Source organism: Neodiprion virginianus, chromosome 6 (assembly GCF_021901495.1).
Source record: "Neodiprion virginianus isolate iyNeoVirg1 chromosome 6, iyNeoVirg1.1, whole genome shotgun sequence".
Taxonomy (NCBI): domain Eukaryota; kingdom Metazoa; phylum Arthropoda; class Insecta; order Hymenoptera; family Diprionidae; genus Neodiprion; species Neodiprion virginianus.
Genome location: NC_060882.1, coordinates 18,569,795 through 18,580,061, shown reverse-complemented (window position 1 = coordinate 18,580,061; position 10,267 = coordinate 18,569,795). Strand labels below are relative to the sequence as shown.

The 10,267-nt window shown below is 39.4% G+C and overlaps 1 long non-coding RNA gene across 1 annotated transcript; it reads right to left on the bottom strand.

The window, feature by feature from the left end:
* Positions 1 to 2,204: 2,204 nt before the first annotated feature.
* LOC124306779 (uncharacterized) lies at positions 2,205 to 3,457 on the bottom strand. Its single transcript, XR_006908682.1, has 3 exons — positions 3,065 to 3,457; positions 2,585 to 2,871; positions 2,205 to 2,341 (listed from the first exon to the last, which is right to left on the bottom strand). It is a non-coding gene; the product is annotated as an uncharacterized LOC124306779 (long non-coding RNA).
* Positions 3,458 to 10,267: the final 6,810 nt, after the last annotated feature.

Sequence of the window (10,267 nt, the reverse complement as noted above, 5' to 3'; positions counted from 1 at the left end):
TGTCTCATATACGAAGCATCCATTTCGTCTCGTTCAAAATTAGCGCATCCGTGATGTATTACAGTTACTCCGAATTTTTTTCCATCCGAATACTTTTCGAAAAACAATTCTGCTCCTCCACCCAACGCAGATACTTCACTTGCGACCAGCTAAAACAGCGTTTCGATTCTATGCCTATGAAAATTCAAGATCGAGAGAGCAAATGAAAAGTTGTTGGAATAATTATGAATATTAATGTTATGGAATACATCGAGCGCGCGTCGAATGGAATCCCATTTCGAAATGAATAATTCTTCACTTTTCATATCATAACTAATCTAGTAATATAGGTAAATAGGATGGTTGGAGGTGTTCGGAAATGGTAGGACATTTCATAAGTTAAAGTCGACGATGATCCGGTGCATCAATTTTATCGTTACAGATTTTCGTTTCCCATGAGGCATAGAGTATTCAACAACGATAATGCAGTCCTTAAAATTCATCATTCATCTCTGTCTGGAAAGCTAATTCGCAAGGCGTGGTATTCTAGATATGTCAAAACTAAACTAGCGGCACGTGTTTGCATTATTAGAAAAATACCCGTACTCTACATACACTGTTGCTAATCCTTTGCTACATTTGGTTTAATCCCCATGCTTCCACAGCACGAATAGTCGGAAATGTTTTTGATTATCCATAATAAAATAAAAGAAGTAACAAAGCTTAAATTTATTGTTAAAGCTCTAATGAATACATCAAACTGCGGTCGAATTCATTTATTATTTGCACATGACCTCTGTATATTTGATAAATTATTCCTAAATACATTGAAACATATGTATTTATAATGAAATATCATGCAATGGGCTGTGTAAACTATAAACTACAATTTCTATCAAATAGCTGCTTTTATGTCAACAGGGCTTTGAGACTCAGTTAAGTTGGATCTCGATTTTTGCCATTGTATGTAGGACATTGGGTTACGAGAACAAATGCGAATTACGAAGAACTCCGTATTAGAGATAAGGATATTTTAGTTCAAGTGTACCTATACACAGAAATCCGTATGTGAATATACTAAAACCTCTGTGTTTATTGTCACAATCTAGTTTTAAACATGTGTATATATGCATATACACATGCGTAAGTATACATATACATATATACACATACATACAGTACATAAATAATTGCCAAGAAATAAGAAACACTCACAACTTGTCTTAAATAGAGTAATACGTAAGGTTAATAATATACAAATTACACAAGCGCACCATAAAACATGGCAAGGGTAATCCTAGTGCAGTGATTGTATAAACTGAAGAAATATACATTTACATATACATGATATAAATTAATAGACTAGAAAAAAGTATTTAGAGAGCTTATCTAATTTCGATCTTGTCACAATAGATCATTAACATAATCAATATACGGTTAAGGCTGTATTAGCTACATTCACTATTAGAGATAACATTTTTTATCCATTTTTATAGTTATTTAATTTCTTGAACAACAAGTTTTCAAATTTCACCGCAAAATGCCCAACGAGTTCTCGTAGTGCAAATACGAGTCCAATCACCTTACAGATGGCATTACATTGATTTTTGCCAACCGCCAACCACCTCGGATCATACCTGGAATAGTAATAAATATTTTCAGTTTAAGAACACATCAAAAATACTGTGTTAGGATTAATGTAAATAATTAATTAAATAATAATATAATCAATTTTATTAGCGCATTGATAGCTACTGAATATGTGCTTGCGCGAAAAATGAATTGAAATAACTTAATGTATACATGGCAAGTTTGAAATATTTTAGATAAAATATAATTACAATTGCCAATGAATATTATGTAAATGATAGACTCACCAAGCAAAAATCCTCGTCCTCCTCGTACACCTTGTTCTCCTTGTCTTCCTCGTCCTCCTCCTCGTCCACCTCCGGCCACCTCCAACCACCGCCACCCACTTGGGTTATACCTTGAATAGTAATAAATATTTTCAGTATAAGAACACATCAAAAATATTATGTAGGGATGAGTATAATTAATTGATTAATTAAGGATATAATAAATTTTATTAGCACATACTGAGTTACTGAGTTTGTGCTTGCGCGAAAACTGAATTGAAATAATTTATTGTAAACATGACAAGTTTGAAAAATTTCAAATACAATACAATGACAATTGCGATTAAATATTGTAAAAATCGTGAACTCACCGAGTACAAATCCCTCGTCTTCCTCATCCACCTTGTTCTCCTGGTCTTTCTCGTCCTCCTCCTCGTCCACCTCCTACCACCTCCAACCACTGTCTAACACCTCCATTAACCACTGATAACCACTTCGGGTTATACCTGCAATGGTAATAAATATTTTCCGTATAAGAACACATCAAAAATATTGGGTAAGCATCAATGTAATTGATTAATTAATTAAATAATAGTAGAATAAATTGTACTAGCGCATTTATCGGTACTGAATTTGTGCTTGCGCGAAAAATGAATTGAAATAATTTATTGTAAACATGATAAGTTTAATAAAATTAGATACAATATAATTACAATTGCCTTTAAATATTATAGAGATATTACACTTACTCCTCCTCTTCCTCCACCTCTTGGTCCTGAAGTCGAGTTTCACCAGGCAGCGGATCTGGAGCGCAGGAACCATGAAGTGCTCGTCCTGGAAGTACAGTTTCACCAGGTAGCGGACTTGGAGCGCAGAAACTACGGAGCACTTGTCCTGGAATTGGAGAGACACCAGGAAGCAGACCCAGAGTGCAGGATCCAGGAGGTAGAGAACCCAGTACTCGAAATCTGCGGAGCGCGATTCTCATACGTCCGCTCTACTGCGCGGTTGTTTCGAGACTGAGGATTTCGGCCAGCTGATTACTATAGATCGATGACGTCAAGGGAGAAAAAATTTTAGGTGACGTCACTTTCTGAACATCCGAACATCTGAACATTCAAACTCTGGTTTCGAACTTTAATACTATGTGTGATGTATGATGTATGATGTATCATATGACAAGATGTATAATGATTTTAGTTTCCACAATACAGACAAGAAATACGCACGTCATCGTTCCTGCTGATTCAAGCGGCTCGGCCCTTCGATGGTCAGCCTTTCACTGAACATATATTTTTCAGTTAATCGGTCAGATAATAACGCTGCCGTTCCGCGATAGTTGGATGATAAGAATTTTTGCTCGTACCTTTCAAACGTGTGTTAAATTACACTCGAAGTTTTAAGAAGCTTCTTTCTATCTCTCCCTGTCAAAAAAAAAAAACAAATCGCCGACAATCACCTTTTTAGATCTTTAAATCAGGACAACGCGTTAAAAACTGTCTCATACACGGAGCATCGATCTCATCTTGATCAAAATTAGCGCAACCGTGATGTATCACAGTTACTCTGAATCTTTTTCCGTACGAACACTTTTCGAAAAACAATTCTGCTTCTCCACCCAACGTAGATACTTCACTTGCGACTAGCTAAAACAGCGTTCCGATTCTATGACTTCGAAAATTCAAGATCGAGAGAGCAAATGAAAAGTTGTTGGAATAATTACGAATATCAAAGTTATGGAATACATTGAGCGCGAGTCGAATAGAATCCCATTTCAAATGAATAATTCTTCTGTTCTCCTGCTATAGACGTATTATTGTAGATAACCTAGTTTTTCTCCTGGAAAATTCTTAGTCTTGCAGTATGCATTGCGCATTAATCGTAAATGGATCATATATGTATAATAATATCACGCGTGGACTGCATATACGTATATACTTTTTGGTCTCTGTATCATTATTACAACTGATCTTCTATTATTCATGATCTATGTATACATTTTTCTCTCGGGTACCTATACTTTAATAAAATCACTTGGGCAACCGTCTTTATGTTCTTCAGTCAACATAGGAGGTGTTTGGTGGTGCTTGGCAGTGATTGGAGGAGGTCGAGGAAGATGACGACGACGAGGAGGACGAGAACGGGGTTGTCGAGGAGGAGGATGGGGACGAGGTGGACGTCGAGGATGAAGGTGGTCGGAAGTGGTCGGTGGTGGTAGGAGGTGGTCGGCGCTGGTAGGAGGCGGCAGGGGGTGGTAAGAGGTTTTCGGAAACAGTAAGGGATGGTAGGAGCTGGTAGGAGTTAGTAGGTGGTGGTAGGAGGTGGTAGAGGGTGGTAGGAGGTGGACGGAGATAGTAGGAGGTGGTAGGAGGTGGCAAGAGGCTTTTGTCGGTGGTTCGAGGGGGTCGCAAGTGTTTCGCGGCGGTTGGCGGTGATCGGCGGTGGTCGAGGAGGACGATGATGACGAGGACGGCGAGGGGGCGGAGGACGAGGAGTACAGCGACGAGGTGGTCGAAGGTGGTCGGAGGTGGTCGGAGGTGGTTCACCGTGGTAGGTGGTGCTCGGATGTAGTTGGGGTGGTTGGCGGTGGACGCGGTTACGCGTCTCCTCACAGGCATGATCGAGTCGATTGACATTTCTAAGTCGCAGTCGACAATAAGTCTTACGTACTCACTTTGTACCGACTCAAACTCAAGCTTCCATACCCACACTGCTTTGGCTGCTATGAAATACCACTTTGGATTTTTGTTGAAAATTTGACGATTCTGAAAGTGGTGGAATAAATTATTTGATGCAGGATTTCGATATAATTTCGCAAGAGGAATCGAGTGCCCGCAGATCGAATACGTTGTGACCGAAAAACGAGGAAATTTTTGAGTAGATTTTCCTCTTTTGCTCCAACGCTATCCTAGATGTCTTCATTGCATTTCTCAGGGTTCAATTAGTTTAAGAAGAGTTGTACAAATTGATTACAGACAAAAAATTCCTCGGTTCAAGAAGCGCAAAAAAAAAGAAAAATTGAGGCTAGCCCTGCCCCCCCGTTCAACAATGGATCAGAAAGTTACGGCCGAAATATATGAAAGTTGCACAGAGTTTCTGAAAAGATGGGGAGGCAAAATCACAAATCTATATCCAACAATTTTCAGCTGGTTATTCAATCTGTATGCCCTAATTCTAGTACAAGGGTTTTGGGTGTGCGTGTGTAGTGATTTAACAAGTAACCGAATAGTGTTAGAGCGAAAGTCAAAAAGAGATGCAAGAGAGTATTACATCCTGGATTGACGTGAATAAATAATTGAATTTACCCATTTGTTTCTGCATTTTGCCAGCTGTTGGACCCACGACGATTTAATTGTCTTGTCTGGAATCCTTAATGTCTGATTAGTTTCATAAGAGTCATATGAATAGATTCGGTTTCTCTGCTAAAAAATCATAAAAAGAGTAAGGATAAACCTTTTGGATTATTGCTGAAAATGTTGACAATTTTGAAAAAGGCTGGAATAGATTTTGTGATGCACTACATCGATGTTATCTTGCGAGAGGAATCGATTGTGCGCAGTCCGAATACGCCATCAGCTACTTGATCTCGCTTTTTCATTTTATTCATTTTTTCACACGCCCAATTAACAAACCTAGATTTTTAAATTCTGAAATCTAACCACGTGGGGTTCGACGAGTACCCGGTCGGTACCTATTTTTATGAGCAACTTTTCCCATCGACGGATATAGAATTCACAATCAGCTGTCGCATCAAGTTGCCGTCGCTTCGATTCGACTCCCGTGAAAATCCAGCTTCACAATCAGTCAATGTGAGAATTTACTTGCCCAGTATTTTATAATCGCTTTGTTCATGAGGTAAGTTACTTTTACCGACAGTCGGGATTCATTACTTTCCGTTGCTACATAGCGCAGAATAGTAGACCTTATCATGCACTGCTTACTTATTCGCAGTGGTTGTGCAAATTTCTAATTCAGAAGCAGTTAAATATAGTGATAGTGAAAATTTTTCATTGGAATCAAGGAAGTCTCTAAGCATGGTAAGTCAATTAACGTGGATGCAAGCACATCCAATAAAGCCTGTAGTCACAGCTTACATTTCTGCGTGAGTTGGAAATTGGAGTTTTCCGGTAATATTTACAGAAGGTAACTTGTTATTTTCAATAAATATTTGTGTTTGTGAAATGTGTTGATCAAATTCATTTAATTACATACTCGCATCAGTTACACGCAATAAATTTCATTGAATAAGAGGTCAAAGGTGATGATATATTTCAAAGGACTTGTGTGGCGACTAAATTGTTATGCTTGCAATGCAGTTAATTTTTGTTTAAACAGTTTAGAGGTGAGTATAGTTAGATATAGCGGAGTAAGATTATTTCAATATATTTAACTTATATATATATATATACTTCGCAGTGCTGTACAGTAATAATACCTACTTTTGTCGCGTACATTGAAGATTCGGTCCGACGAAACGTGAAATGAAAGAATCGAGAGCAAACATACATATAGCTGACGTTCGTGTTGAATAAAAGATTTCCTTCTCAATCAGGAAATGTTCGATTAAAATTAATATTGTTTAATTAAGAGAATCTACTTTTGATTAACAACGAATTCGACTTCGCGCGAGCTCTAAGAGAGGGAGAGAGGAGAATGAAAACGGGAAAAAATAAGCGTGGCAATGGAAAGGAAGTAGAAAAAAGTGGCTCCGTGTGAAATAGAAAATGGAACAAACGAACGGCGGCCCAATTAAAATTCCGTTTCCGCGGACAGAAGCACGTCCATGCATCTATCAGTAGCTTTGGCTTGGTGGCTGCAATTCAAACCGATATGTACGTATTCTCCGAGTCTCCAACTTCGCGTTTGCAGGATCGTCCTCTTCGTCCTGCTATTTTTTTGGCTTCATCCACCTTCTCGCGTGCTTGTTAACCGTTCGGTGCCGGTACGTAGCAAGGTTACTTCAAGGGGTTGGTAATTTATCTGGCAATTAGGTACCGAGACTGCATACGGGTATATACGGCGCAAGTTGTGGCGCGGCTAAATTCAGTATGTTATAATTCTTCAAAGTTCTTAATACTCGATGATTTCCTAAGCTTACACCACGCGTCTGGTTTCACTGTATTTACTGGAATAATTATTTGTACGATACAGCTTCGCAGCCTCAATTATATTATTGTGCAAACTTGCTGTACACAATTAATAATGAAGGTACAGATTTTAAAAATATAGGCGTTCATTTCTGCGGTGTACCTAACTCACGATCAATTTTTGATGATCCATAAATTGAACTGTTTTCAAGAAATATGAACCCTTACTTGTAAGTATAAAGTTACAGATATTTTCTAACACTCGACAAAACTCGTTTTTGTCAGAAAATAATTGTACAGGAACGAGACTGAATATTAAATATATTTCTTTAGTATTTTGTCAAGAATACAGCTGTTTAACCAAGATAAAGATTTGCCAAATATGCTTTACATCACTCTCAGCTACGTACAGATATTTCTAAAAAAGAAACAATCGGTGCTCGAGTAACACACAGTTTCATGTACAATTAATACACGTACGTATAATAGATATGCAGATGCATATAAGCCTGATGTGGCAAGCGATATAAATTATGGATATAGTTTTGCATTTCATTAGTTTAGAGAGGAGGATTCGCAGAGCAGCGACTTATCACCCTATTATTCGGTCTGGCATATGTATGTATAAACGGCGGGCCATCCCAAATAACAACGAACCTACAACGAGCAAGCCACACAAACCTGAGCTTTCGGAAGACAGATGTAATCCCTCACGATGAGCCCCTAGCCAACGTTTACGCTCCGTCTAGAAATCGCTTCACGATTTATGCCCTGTAGTGGACTTGTGATTTGTTTCATTCCCCACTTTTTTCATCCCTTTCTCTTTTCCCTTTCGCCTTTTTTTTGTCGGTCGTATTTTTTCTTTCGTTTGTTTTTGCTCTTCGTCCTGATATCTCGATACTCACGCGATACACGTCGAGCTTACAATTATTCAGTCGACCATTTAATTACAGGCTATTATTTTACATCCGTATAACGTTATCATCAGCATATTAGAGTATTGCGGAGAGAAGAAGTCAAATGCATTCGTTGCTGTAACCAATTCTTCAAATGTCCGTGACTCGATATTAGTCTGTTTTTAATACAACCACGGAACGAATATTGCGAAAGTTGGAATATATATTGTAAACGCTTCGGGGCTCGGGATGTTAGACATAACAGATTCGGCGGACGGGCCGGGGATAAAGTGAGAATAACGTGAAAGAATTTCTATATTTTTTTGCTGCACACGTTTGTTCGCAAAGTCTGCAAGCTTTTGCCTGGCCTCCAAGGACATAGTTGAAGTTTGTTTTGGCGTAGCTTGCGAGGCAAGTGCAGGTCAAAACCATCGGTAAACGGACTCAAACTGGTCCAATAAAACGACAGAAGGGCACATGTTCACAGGGGATTTTCGGACCGTATAGAACGCGGTCGATAGTGTCTGCGAAATTCCCGGCCACGTTTCGTGTCTGGAATCGTGTCGGGAGGATTTCTGTTAAAAGATACAGAAATAACCCTGGTTTAAGTTCTCATAACAGGCTTGCGCAGCAAGCACTGTAAGTAATTCATTCGACACCGTGTTTCCGGATGCCTAGCAACGTTTTAATTGGAATTAGCAGACCGTTGTGGTCGATCAGAGCCAGGCGACACTCAAAGATTCGCCGGTACTAAAATACATTTACACAATTAACCCGATGAATTACGCTCAATTATAAACAGACTGGTGAAAATGTCGAGGTAGGTTTGGTTCGCATTTCTGAGAATGTTTATACACGGAAACAAGCTTCATCTGAAATTCCGTTCTACGTACCCGATCAAACGGAACGTGAATAGTGTCGCGCTTTTCAAGACCTGCTGTTTTGGGTGTATCGTATGGCCTCGTTAAACGAGTACCGGAAGTACTATTGAAGCTCGTGGTGCATCAGCATCATCTTTCTCAGTTAATTCTTTCGAAGAGGAAATTTTTCAAGTCTTTCAAGCCAGCGACGCGTGGCGCTGTGTTTTAATAAGCTCCTTGACGATTAGTCACTCCGGGCTACTTACAGACTCTCTCTCTGGTAGCGTTGCGGTGAGATGGAAATTTTTCGTACCCGACATACCTAACCACGCTTCGTCAACTGTCATCCCTGCAGGAATTTAACGCTTTATCGCCGGTTTTTAACTATCAAGAAGCTCCAGAATAAAGCATCCGAGAGTCTCATCATACTTCATATCATACCGAAGAAGTAATGTGTTATTCGAGGCGCAATTTCCATCGTTTATTATAATACTCAGACCGTACTGCGTAACATATTATGTACTTTAAATGTACAGTCGCACGTATCGTAATTCAAATGATGTATTATATACTCTTAAATTCGTACCCCGTGCATTAAATTCTTTTAAATATAAGTGTAACATTAATTCCGGAGGAATAATCACGAATTTGGAACAACAGAAAATGCTTCAAATTTTTACCATCGGGCGAACCTAACGATCGGATTCGTCTACAGCGATATCTGCAAAGCATACTATATTCAGGACACGATTTAACCCGGTGAAAATCAGCCGCGTCGACGGTCGCCGAACACTAAACTAGTTTGATTGATCTTTCGTTGCCGTAACAATTTTATGGTCTTCGATCCGTTATCGAGTCGTTCACCATGGTTAGCAATGCCCAGCGACGATCGTTACATGCCGTACGATACCTGTATGTGCACGTATGTCACGTGATACTGTCTGCCATGCGTAAAGGGTTGAGGGCTTCCTCCTTTCCCACTTCTTCTCGTCCTCTTCCTCTTCCCCGGTTTCCCTTTTCCCATTTTTTTTTTATCGTACGCTTGGTCCTTCTCTTTTTTACACGCGCGGACGGCAGCCTCCAGAAAATCTCGTTACCCTTGGACCCCTACCCTTCTTCTATCCCCGCGACGTCCGGCGACGCGACGCGGCGTATCTTTTGCCGGCGGGACGTGCGCGTGGCGGGAATCTCTAACAAGTGTATACATATATGTATCCGGGAAGATTGCCACCTAGAGTAGTCTCTCTCATTTTCTCATGAGGGTCTTCTGAAAGTTTTAACGCAATCTCGATTCTCCGCGTTTCAACTGCTTGCCCGAAAATCCAGATTACATACATTTATATATTATTATTATTATTATGTATATATGAATGTATCCTGCGCTGGAAAAATCTCCCCTGACTGCACCAAGGACGTCTAGTTGGATAACTTGATTTCAACAGAACGGGACCTCACGTAGAATTGCAGTATAATTATGAGTTACACTAGTTTTATTTCTTCTCCTCATCTTTACACTTTATACCGAGGGAAAAATCAGTTACGTGATGAGGATGAATGCAGCTAGGCTTCCCAGAACTCATTTTATAAGA